General features: G+C 44.8%; 1 protein-coding gene across 11 annotated transcripts in view; it reads right to left on the reverse strand.

Moving 5' to 3' along the window:
* sorbs2b (sorbin and SH3 domain containing 2b) overlaps positions 1-12989 on the reverse strand; it is a 78120-nt gene that overhangs the window by 60465 nt on the left and 4666 nt on the right. For 2 of the 11 annotated variants that reach the window (XM_014212797.2, XM_014212806.2), the window contains exon 2: positions 10521-10678. The exons of the other annotated variants lie outside the window; for them this stretch is intronic. The gene's annotated coding sequence lies outside the window, so the exon portion shown is untranslated. The remainder of the gene's footprint in view (positions 1-10520; positions 10679-12989) is intronic. 11 annotated transcript variants of the gene reach the window in all.

Consider the following 12989-nt stretch of genomic DNA (forward strand, 5'->3'; position numbering starts at 1 on the left):
ATTTCAGACATTCATAAAATGGTACATAGATTGATAGCTACTTTTTTAGTAATATCCCCATCCTAATCAGTCGGTGCCGTTTAAGATGAGGGAGGACAATACTTTTTTTTTCATGAGCATGGCCTTATTTCTATTACTGCATATTGGATGACTGTCATTCATATTCCATTCACCCAGTTTAAACCCCTATAGGTTCAGGCTACTACATGATACTAAAATGTTCCCTAAACCCATCATGAGGTTGCTACAACCTAGCCTATGAATTCAGCGTAGGTGAAAGACAGTGTCACATGGGCAGACAGTGACACATTCAATACTGCCTTGAACACTCTTGCCTGCATAAAGCTGACCTATGTGTAATCATTAGTCCAACAGTTGCAAACAAGAGTTTCTATTGGACAAATTCAGGTATGCTAATCCCCATTTTGTTCCATTTGCTTCCGTTTAAGAAACGTTTTTCAACAGAATCGGTTTGAATGAATACACCCCTGATCACACGCAAACAGTTTACTTTCATAGCCACATACAAACAGCTCATTGAATTCCTTCTCGCATCCACGCGCTCTCCTCCTCTCACCCCTTCCCTTCGCCTGTGGACTATCTGTGTCCAGACAAAAAAACAACTTTCCAAGCGAAAACTTCATATAATAACTGCTAGCTCACCATATTATCTAAAGTAACATCATAGTCAACATACACTATATATACAAAGGTATGTTGACACCCCTTCAAATTACTGGATCTGGCTATTTCAGCCACACTTGTTGCTGACAGGTGTATAAAATCGAACACACGGCCATGCAATCTCCATAGCCACACATTGGCAGTAGAATGGCCTTATTGAAGAGCTCATTGACTTTCACCATGGCACTGTCATAGGATAACACCTTTCCAACAAGTCAGTTTGCCAAACATCTGCCTTGCTAGAGCTGCCCCGGTCAACTGGAAGTGCTGTTATTGTGAAGTGGAATCATCTAGGAGCAACAACGGCTCAGCCGCGAAGTGGTAGGCCATACAAGCTCACAGAGCGGGACCGCCGAGTCCTGAAGCGCATAGCGTGTAAAAATTGTCTGTCCTCAGTTGCAACACTCACTACCGAGTTCCAAACTGCCTCCGGAAGCAACGTTAGTACAAGAACTGTTCATTGGGAGGTTCATGAAATGGGTTTCCAAGGCCGAGCAGCCGCACAGATGACTAAGATCACCATGCGCAATGCCAAGCATCAGCTGGAGTGGTGTAAAGCTAGCTGCCATTGGACTCTGGGCAGCAGAAACGCGTTCTTTGGAGAGATGAATCACGCTTCACCATCTAGCAGTCCGACAGACAAATCTGGGTTTGGCGGATGCCAGGAGAACGCTGCCTGCCCCAATGCATAGTGCCAACTGTAAAGTTTGGTAGAGGAGGAATAATTGTCTGGGGCCGTTTTTCATGGTTCGGGCTAGGCCCCTTAGTTCTAGTGAAAGAAATCTTAAAGCTACAGCATACAATGACATTCTAGACAATTCTGTGCTTCTAACTTTATGGCAACAGTTTGGGGAAGGCCCTTCCCTGTTTTAACATGACAATGCCCCTGTGCATAAAGCGAGGTCCATACAGAAATGGTTTGTCGAGATTGGTGTGGAAGAACTTGACTGGCCAGGACGGAGCCCTGACCTTAACCCCACCGAACACCTTTGTTTACATCCCTGTTAGTGAGTATTTTTCCTTTTCCAGGATAATCCATCCACCTGACAGGTGTGGTATCTCAAGAAGCTGATTAAATAGCATGAACATTACACACTTGTGCTGGGGACAATAAAAGGCCACTCTAAAATGTGCTGTTTGGTCACACAACACCACAGATGTCTCAAGTTTTGAGGGAGCGTGCAGTTACCATGCTAACTCCAGGAATGTCAACCAGCGCTGTTGCCAGAAAATGAAATGTTTATTTCTCTACCATAAACCACCTTCACCGTCATTTTAGAGAATTTGGCGGTATCTCCAACCGGCCTCACAGTCGTTGACCACCTATAACTACACCATCCCAGGACCATCCCAGGACCTCCACATCAGACTTCTTCACCAGCGGGATCGTCTGGGACCAACCACACGGACAGCTGATGAAACTGTGGGTTTGCACAACCGAAGAATATCTGCACAAACTTTCAGAAACCATTTCAGGGAAGCTCATCTGCGTACTCGTCATCCTCACCAGGGTCTTGACCTGACTGCAGTTCGGCATCTCACTCACAGCCATGTCACCTTCGATAGCCACTGGCACGCTGGAGAAGTGTACTCTTCACGGATGAATCCCGGGTTTGAACTGTACTGGGCAGATGGCAGGTGTGTATGGCGTCATGTGGGCGAGCGGTTTGATGACGTCAACGTTGTGAACAGAGTGCCCCATGGCAGCGGTGGGGTTATGGTATGGGCAGGCATAAGCTACGGACAACGAACACAATTGCATTTTATTGATGGCAATTTGAATGCACAGAAATACCATGATAAGATCATGAGGGCCATTGTCTGGTGATCTGTACATAATTCCTGGAAGCTGAAAATGTCCCAGTTCTTCCATGACCTGCATACTCACCAGACATGTCACCCATTGAACATGTTTGGGATGCTCTGGATCAACATAAACAACAGCGTGTTCCAGTTCCCGCCAATAAACAGCAACTTCGCACAGCCATTGACGAAAAATGAGACAACATTCCACCGGCCACAATCAACAACCTGATCAACTCTATCCGAAGGAGATCTGCATGAGGCAAATTGTGGTCACACAAGAAAATGACTAGTTTTCTGATCCACGTATCTGTGTCCAACAGATGCAAATCTGTATTCCCAGTCATGTGAAATCCATTAATTATGGCCTAATTTATTTATTTCAATTGACTGATTTCGTTATATGAACTGTAACTCAGTAAAATCTTTGAAATTGTTGCATGTTGCATTTCTATTTTTGTTCCGTGTATATACAGCAGTATAACAACCTGCACTTCACCTGTCCTTCAGAGGTCAGAGCCAAGCTGTTCCACACTGTGGAGGTGTCCCAAATGGCTCCCTATTCCCTTGATAGGGCTCTGGTCAAAAGTAGTGCACTTTTTGGGACCGACCTAGAGGGACAGGCTCTTTTACATATGCATCTAGCTGGTTCAGAGCCCATATTAACTTGGCTATAAATCACATCAAATACTGTCACTTGGTGTGATTGGAATAGGCAGCACAGTCAGCAACATAACAAAACCATAATAATATAAAAGTAGCCTATTATGCACAATACACAAAAACTGCTATCAAAGAATTACACATTACGAACCTGTTGTTGTAAAAGTGTAAACGGATTGCCTTGTTTGATGATGTTGTTTGTTGCTCCATAAAATACCTGTCTAGTCTAAATCATGTGCAGTTGGAGAGTTGGAAGAAGTGCAGACAGACTATGACAGGCCTCTTTGGTTTCCAACCAACTAAAATCTATCTTGATCTTCTACACGCTTCTCTCCCAGCTAAAATCACACAGCATCTCAGCCACAGCAGGACTGAGAGAAGAGACTGCTCTCTGCACAGAGAATACAGAAAGCTTTGGAAAAAAGGCATCCAAAATCTCTGCATTCCTACTGAATTAGATTCAGGCTATTTATGTAGAGTATATTTGTGAACAAAGAATGTGAACACAAACAAGTCTTAAGCGACCTAAAAATTGATTTCTGGATCTGGATCCACAATCACATTAAGTGAAGGACAGGCCAGTTTAAGTGTTGTTCAGCTACTTTTTATTAATTCTGGAGGACAGTACACAGGGCATTTCTGGGGATTATATGTTAAGAACCAGAGATAATTCACTTAATTGCTGTGTTTTGGTACTCCGTGTCATTATAAGAACATGTGTTGTTGGGAAAGAGAAAAGACTGAATTGTGAGATAGTAAGATGACAGTTTGACGGCACCGCTCCAAGTGTGTACCTGTGAAAGGGAGATGAGGATGGAGCTTACGCCAACCTTACACCAACCTCTATTACAACTATTTAAAATGGGATCATTCTTTGCCACATTATCTATCTACAGTAGGTAGAGGTACAAAAAGGATAATGCAGAACCCAGCACAGGAGAAAATCTTGCATTTTCAGAACCCTGTCATTCCAAGCAACGAGGGGTAACTGTTAAAGCCCTGCACTGCTCTTTCTGGGCAGGCACTGGCAGAATGCATTCCTTAAAAAGTCAAAGGCTCGTTCAAGATGGATCCTCAAGGAGAATGCACTAGCTCCAATTGGCTGTTTCCCAGCTTGACAGATTTTCAACATACACTCTCACTCACAGCCATGTCAACAGCTCTATATTCTACACAGCCATGTCAACAGCTCTATATTCTACACAGCCATGTCAACAGCTCTATATTCTACACAGCCATGTCAATAGCTCTATATTCTACACAGCCATGTCAACAGCTCTATATTCGAAACAGCCATGTCAACAGCTCTATATTCTACACAGCCATGTCAACAGCTCTATATTCTACATACACTCTCACTCACAGCCATGTCAATAGCTCTATATTCTACACAGCCATGTCAACAGCTCTATATTCTACACAGCCATGTCAACAGCTCTATATTCTACACAGCCATGTCAATAGCTCTATATTTTACACAGCCATGTCAATAGCTCTATATTCTACACAGTCATGTCAACAGCTCTATATTTTACACAGCCATGTCAATAGCTCTATATTCTACACAGCCATGTTAATAGCTCTATATTCTACATACACTCTCACTCACAGCCATGTCAACAGCTCTATATTCTACACAGCCATGTCAATAGCTCTATATTCTACACAGCCATGTTAATAGCTCTATATTCTACATACACTCTCACTCACAGCCATGTCAACAGCTCTATATTCTACATAGTCATGTCAACAGCTCTATATTCTACACAGCCATGTCAACAGCTCTATATTCAACATACACTCTCACTCACAGCCATGTCAATAGCTCTATATTCTACACAGCCATGTCAACAGCTCTATATTCTACACAGCCATGTCAACAGCTCTATATTCTACACAGCCATGTCAATAGCTCTATATTCTACACAGCCATGTCAATAGCTCTATATTCTACACATCCTAACAGATACTGTATGAAGAGGAGTCAGATGAAGACAGGCAGCAGGCAGTAATAAAATGCTACAGTGTCTCTCAGACTGTCTCAGTGAGGGTAGTGGGTTGTGTTCCTACCCCCTGCACAGTGCCAACCAGAGTTAAGTGGCAGCCAGGCAATGCATACACAAGCACCCCTTAGCAGGCATGGTGCTGGAATTTTCTCCTTAATGTTATCAAACAAATATCTCCCGGGGAAGGAGATTCACAGCCGCCTCCGCTCTGCAGCAGGTCAGCACGGCTAACGATGTGTCACAAATGGCACCCTATTCCCTATATAGTGCACTATGTTGGACCAGAGCGCTATGGGCCCTGGTCCAAAGTAGTGCACTATAAAGGGAATAGGGGGACATTTGGTACTCACACTAAATTCCTTCCAGTAGTGGCCAGTCCCTGGGGTCTGAGAAGCATCTGTTAATTGGGTGTTAAACCTTTGGAGAAATCCCCTGCTGATCATCAACTAATAAGCTAAGAAAGATGAGTCTTCTAAGAAGTCTTCTAACACAAGATCATCTCTCAGATAACAGTTTCAAAATGGGAGCTTCAAACAGCCTGCTCATCAGATCTTTGACAGATATAATGATTAGAGCCTAGATGTTTTCTAATTTAGTAGTAAACATGAAACAAATGATAATGCACTAAGACCCATTTAATAGGCAATTCAAAAACACCAACAGAAGATACCAAACACTTCCTCACAATACAACCAAAAACACATGAGACATGAGCTGTGTTTAAAGAAACAGCGGTACTGTCACAGCTAAGTCACTCCTTCAGGGTGGTACAAAGTTAAAAATACCCCGGTCATGCAAGCCCTCCAGCACAGCCTGGAGAGAGAACATCTAGCTGCCAGAGAGTCTGGAGAGAGAGAGCACTAGCTGCCAGAGAGTCTGGAGAGAGAACAACTAGCTGCCAGAGAGTCTGGAGAGAGAACAACTAGCTGCCAGAGAGTCTGGAGAGAGAACAACTAGCTGCCAGAGAGTCTGGAGAGAACAACTAGCTGCAGAGAGTCTGGAGAGAGAGAGCACTAGCTGCCAGAGAGTCTGTAGAGAGAACGACTAGCTGCCAGAGAGTCTGGAGAGAGAGAGACTAGCTGCCAGAGAGTCTGGAGAGAGAACGACTAGCTGCCAGAGAGTCTGGAGAGAGAGAGAGGCTAGCTGCCAGAGTCTAGAGAGAGAGGCTAGCTGCCAGAGAGTCTGGAGAGAGAGAGGAGTTGCTGCCAGAGAGTCTGGAGAGAGAGGCTAGCTGCCAGAGAGTCTGGAGAGGGAGAGACTAACTGCCAGAGAGTCTAGAGAGAGAGGCTAGCTGCCAGAGAGTCTGGAGAGGGAGAGGCTAGCTGCCAGAGAGTCTGGAGAGGGAGAGGCTAGCTGCCAGAGAGTCTGGAGAGGGAGAGGCTAGCTGCCAGAGAGTCTGGAGAGAGAGAGCGACTAGCTGCCAGAGAGTCTGGAGAGAGAGAGGCTAGCTGCCAGAGAGTCTGGAGAGAGAGAGGCTAGCTGCCAGAGAGTCTGGAGAGAACGGCTAGCTGCCAGAGAGTCTAGAGAGAGCGCTAGCTGCCAGAGAGTCTAGAGAGAGCGCTAGCTGCCAGAGAGTCTAGAGAGAGAGCGAGGCTAGCTGCCAGAGAGTCTGGAGAGAGAGAACGGCTAGCTGCCAGAGAGTCTGGAGAGAGGCTAGCTGCTAGAGAGTCTGGAGAGAGAGGCTAGCTTCCAGAGAGTCTAGAGAGAGCGCTAGCTGCCAGAAAGTCTAGAGAGAGAGTGAGGCTAGCTGCCAGAGTCTGGAGAGAGAGGCTAGCTGCCAGAGAGTCTGGAGAGAGAGAGAGTCTAGCTGCCATAGAGTCTGGAGAGAGAGATGCTAGCTACCCGAGAGTCTGGAGAGACGGAGAGAGAGGGAGAGGCTAGCTGCCAGAGAGTCTAGAGAGAGAGATGCTAGCTGCCATAGAGTCTGGAGAGAGAGAGGGGCAGAGGCTAGCTGCCAGAGAGTCTGGGGAGAGAGAGAGGCTAGCTGCCAGAGAGTCTGGAGAGAGAGATGCTAGCTGCCAGAGAGTCTAGAGAGAGAGAGAGAGGCTAGCTGCCAGAGTCTGGGGAGAGAGAGAGGCTAGCTGCCAGAGAGTCTGGGGAGAGAGAGAGGCTAGCTGCCAGAGAGTCTGGAGAGAGAGGCTAGCTGCCAGAGAGTGTAGAGAGAGAGGCTAGCTGCCAGAGAGTCTGGAGAGAGAGAGACTAGCTGCCAGAGAGTCTGGAAAGAGAGAATGGCTAGCTGCCAGAGAGTCTGGAGAGAGAGGCTAGCTGCCAGAGAGTCTAGAGAGAGCGCTAGCTGCCAGAGAGTCTAGAGAGAGAGCGAGGCTAGCTGCCAGAGAGTCTGGAGAGAGAGATGCTAGCTGCCAGAGAGTCTGGAGAGAGGGAGAGTCTAGTTACCAGAGAGTCTGGCGAGAGAGAGGCTAGCTGCCAGAGAGTCTAGAGAGTCTAGCTGCCAGAGTCTAGAGAGAGAGATTCTAGCTACCAGAGAGTCTGGCGTGAGAGAGAGGCTAGCTGCCAGAGAGTCTGGAGAGAGGGGCTAGCTGCCAGAGAGTCTGGGGAGAGAGAGAGGCTAGCTGCCAGAGAGTCTGGGGAGAGAGAGAGGCTAGCTGCCAGAGAGTCTGGAGAGAGAGGCTAGCTGCCAGAGAGTCTGGAGAGAGAGAGGCTAGCTGCCAGAGAGTCTGGGGAGAGAGGCTATCTGCCAGAGTCTGTCTCCTTCTCCTGGGAGGGAGGGTACTGATCTTCAAGGCCACTGACTACATGGGTCCACCACCTTATGAATTACTGTAGGACTGCCTTCTTGACTTTTTTAATGGCACAGGAATGAATGGAACTCGTCCCTGATCCTGGATAGCAATCATTATTTCGCAAAAGTGTATTCAAGGGCTATGAACTATAGGACTATATTCACTGAAGGGTGGAAGCTAAATGCTATTATGTGTATTTTTGCCAAATTATTTCCATACTCTATTTACTTTAATAAAACTATCTGCGCATTGATTATGGATTTTCAGCTTTTACGCATAAATACATACATTAAGCATAAGTGTCAGATATCGCCCTGATATACAGGAATTGAGTCCTGTTTAACTTTTAGTATAATTATGGCTACAATGTGAAACACCAGCTTTTTATAATCGGTACCAGAATTCTGCTTTAAAATAGGTTTTGAAAGGCTTTGCCATGCTCATATAAGGAGCTCTTTCCTGCCCACTGATGATTGACAATCTTATACGTATTGCGCAATCACCTTTTGTACATGGCCTTCTGGCCATGGCCTTCTCGTGGTTTCACGGACTTGAGTAATATGTCTGCCATTCCACCTGACGCAAGCCTGCATCTGTCGGCAGCTCCATTTGTTGTTTTGCACCTTTTATTATTGTGTTGTGTACATCGTGTGCTAAAGTACCAGCATCAAACAGTGGAGCACAGTTTCCATAGATGGAAAATTAATATTGTGAAAGTCAATAGTGATTATCTTTTACAGACTTGCGCAGCACTCCACACTGTAAACTAAGCACTGACTAATCCACTATACCTTACTAAACATCGAAGAGGAAAAGGTTATGCAAACCCTATATAAACCTGGCAAAGTACACTGCTATAACCCAAAATGATACCATCAGAGGGCTAAAGCCCAGACCATACTATTTCAAACTATACTGAACAAAAATATAATGTAAAGTGTAAATATAATGTAAAATGTAAAGTGTTGGTCCCAAGTTTTATGAGCTGAAATGAAATATCCAACACATTTTCCATATGCACAAAAGGCATATTTCTCTCAAATGTTGTGCACAAATTTGTTTACATCCCTGTTGGTGTGCATTTCTCCTTTTCCAAGATAATCCACCCACCTGACAGGTGTGGCATATCAAAAAGCTGATTAAACAGCATGATCCTTACACAGGTGCACCTTGTGCTGGGGACAATAAAAGGCCACTCTAAAATGTGCAGTTTTGTCACACAACATAATGCCACAGATCTCCCAAGTTTTGAGGGAGCGTGCAATTGGAATACTGGCTGCAGCAATGTCCACCAGAGCTGTTGTCAGATAATTCAATGTTAATTTCTCTACCATAATCCGCCTCGAACGTTGTTTTAGAGAATGTGGCAGTACGTCTTACCGGCCTCACAACCGAAGACTGCGTGACCACGCCAGCCTAGGACCTCCACATCCGGCTTCTTCACCTGTGGGTTCGTCCGAGACCAGCCACCTGAACAGCTGATGAAACTGTATTTATGTCTGTAATAAAACCCTTTTGTGGAATCCATAGACTAGGGCCTAATACATTTATTTCAATTGACTGATTTCCTTATATAAACTGTAACTCAGTAGAATTGTTGAAATTGTTGCGTTTCTATTTTTGTTCAGTATATATCACACTACATCAGTGGTTGGTCTGTACTCACCCTGCACTTATCTGGTCTCCTTACCATTATGGAATGATGTCCCCTCTCCTGCCTATATCATCACTGCTCATCACTCATCACTTTTTATGGTAGTTCTCCAAAGGTCTCTCAACTTCAACCCTGAGAGTCAAACCATCCCAGACCTCGCGACTCTTTTGCTTTCCAGGTGAAGAGTCACATTATACATAACCAAGGTGGCATTGATTTCATTTGGGACGCAGCAATGTTTTGTCAGCCACTGCTTCAGCAGTCACACAAAGATGATTTACAGAAGAGTCGCATATCTGTAATGACATATTTTGAGGTCAAAGGAAACCTTGAACATGACTGCTCTTACTTATATAAGACCGTACTAGGCCATGTACCATCATGAAGCGTACCATGTACAGTGAGTCGCCTACATCACATATTCCATAACATCACACCAGTGTTCTCACAGTCTGAGTAGAATTACTAGTAGCTTATTCAAATTCATACATTTAAAAAAGTATTAATAACTCCAATTGGTCAAAGAAAGAGAATTTATCCCCTCCTCATTTAACACAGAAAACCATTAACCATCAGCTGAGATAAAAAAAATACATATTATTAGGTGGGTGCTTATAGCTGTCCTATTTCACACATGTTCAACTGTATATTAATAAACATGAGTGAATTGGAAATGTGTTTTTTGCACATCCCAACTCATCAAAACACCCTCAGAGAGTAATGTCACAGCCAGGGTCTGCCATTATCAACGGCGATCCTAGATCAATTAGGTTTAAGTGCCTTGCTTGAGAGCACGTTGACAGATTTCTCATCTTCTCAGGGATTTGAACTAGCGATCTTTCAGTTACAGGCCCACTGCTCTAACCGCTAGGCTACCTGCCGCGAGCAAACAGCCAGGCAAGCTAACCTGCCATGAGGCAGCAGCATGTATCCAATACATCATTCAAAGAAAGATAGGGAATATCTCACCAGACATGAAGAGCGAGACACACTACGTGATAGAATGAAAACACATCCGTGATGTTTTATGTAGCTCCTCTCCCTATATCTGTTTTCTGGGCGGCGGCACAGCAGATTTCACTGCATTGACTTGCAGGGTTAAGGTCCGACAAGTGTGATCCTGGTTTCTGGAGGCAAAAGACGTGACAGAGTCAACCCCTGCCTGTCCAAGCAGCGCTGCTGCGGTTTGAGCTATTTTCAGATGCAGACATGTACGTCTAGGGGCTGGAAAGTTACTCTTGGGGCTCTCTCTGGGGAAAAGTGACACACAGCATACCACAGAATATACACAGGAACACATTTGTGGGTATACAAACATTTGCGCTATGCAGGTTATGGGGCATTTTTGGTAAATCAACACCATTGGAACCTGTGAAAGATAGTAGCCAAGGTACAGAGAGGGATTTCAAGGTCTTGAGATTCAGGTGCTGAACCTCCGGAGGCAACACACACACACACACACACACACACACACACACACACACACACACACACACACACACACACACACACACACACACACACACACACACAAAAGTGAGGAAATGAAGCAATTAAAAGGAATGCCGGAATGCAGTTTCTTGTCAAGTTCGAAAGGGAAACTTATATGTGGGTGCTGTGCAGCATTTCTTCAAGGCTGACCGTATTACATCAGATCTATTTTTACCAGTGACGTTCATGACTGATGACAGCGGCGATCCGTCAGTGAGACCACCACAGTTCAGGCTACAGGGAGACAGGTTAGACCCTTAAAAACGTGACACAAATGTCAGGAGGTTGACAGCTTTTCAAGCGACTGTTGGCCAGCACTGTATCAAATCATCAAATCAAATGTTATTGGTGGCGTACACATATTTTGCAGATGTTACTGCAGATGCAGCGAAATGCTTATGTTTCTATCTCCAACAGTGCAGTAATACCTAACAATACAAAACAATAAACAAAGACAACAATTAAGAAATATCAGAACAAGCAATGTCCAAATCCAGAATATAAATATAAATGTATATTTATATTATATGACTTTTTCCACATTTTTTTACGTTACAGCCTTATTCTAAAATGGATTAAATAAAAACATTTCCTTAGCAGTCTATTCACAGGTAGCCTAGTGGTTAGAGCGTTGGACTAGTAAACAGAAAGGATGCAAGATCAAATCCCCGATCTGACAAGGTGAAAATCTGTTGTTCTGCCCCTGATCAAGGCAGTTAACCCACTGCTCCTAGGCTGTCATTGAAAATAAGAAATTGTTCTTAACAGACTTGCCTAATTAAATGAAGGTATAATAAAAAAATACACCATAATGACAAAGTGAAAACAGGTTCTTAAAATATTTTGCTATTAAAAAACATCTAAAAATAAATACCTTATTTACATAAGTATTCAGACCCTATGTTATGAGACTCGAAATTGAGCTCAGGTGCATCCTGTTTCCATTGATCATCCTTGAGATGTTTATACAACTTGATTGGAGAACACCTGTGGTAAATTCAATTGATTTGACATGATTTGGAAAGGCACACACGTGTCTATATAAGGTCCCACAGTTGTCAGAGCAAAAACTAAGCCATGAGGTCAAAGGAATTGTCCGTAGAGCTCTGAAACAGGATTGTGTCGAGGTACAGATCTGGGGAAGGGTACCAAAAGATTTGTAGCATTGAAGGTAACCAAGAACACATTGGCCTCCATCATTCTTAAATGGAAGAAGTTTGGAACCACCAAGACTCTTCCTAGAGCTGGCCGCCCAGCCAAACTGAGCAATAGGGGGAGAAGGGCCTTGGTCAGGGAGTTGACCAAGAACCCGACAGTCACTCTGACAGAGCTCCAGAGTTCCTCTGTGGAGATGGGAGAACCTTCCAGAAGGACAACCATCTCTGCAGCATTCCACCAATTGGGCATTTATGGTAGAGTGGCCAGACGGAAGCCACTCCTCAGTAAAAGACACATGACAGCCCGCTTGGAGTTTACCAAACGGCACCTAAAGACTCTCAGACCATGAGAAACAAGATTCTCTGGTCTGAAGAAACCAAGATTGAGCTCTTTGGAATGAATGCCAAGAGTTATGTCTGGAAGAAACCTGGCAACATCCCTACGGTGAAGCATGGTGGGGCAGCATCATGCTGTGGGGATGTTTTTCAGCAGCAGGGACTGGGGAGACTAGTCAGGATCGAGGGAACGGAGCAAAGTACAGAGATCCTTGATGAAAACCTGCTCCACAGCGCTCAGGACCTCAGACTGGGGTGAAGGTTCACCTTCCAACAGGACAATGACCCTAAGCACACAGCCAAGACAACACAGGAGTGGCTTCGAGACAAGTCTCTGAATGTCCTTGAGTGGCCCAGCCAGAGCCCGGACTTGAACCCGATCGATCATCTCTGGAGTGACCTGAAAATAGCTGTGCAACAATGCTCCCCATCCAACCTGACAGAGCTTGAGAGG

This window comes from Salmo salar, chromosome ssa09 (assembly GCF_905237065.1).
Source record: "Salmo salar chromosome ssa09, Ssal_v3.1, whole genome shotgun sequence".
Taxonomy (NCBI): Eukaryota; Metazoa; Chordata; class Actinopteri; order Salmoniformes; family Salmonidae; genus Salmo; species Salmo salar.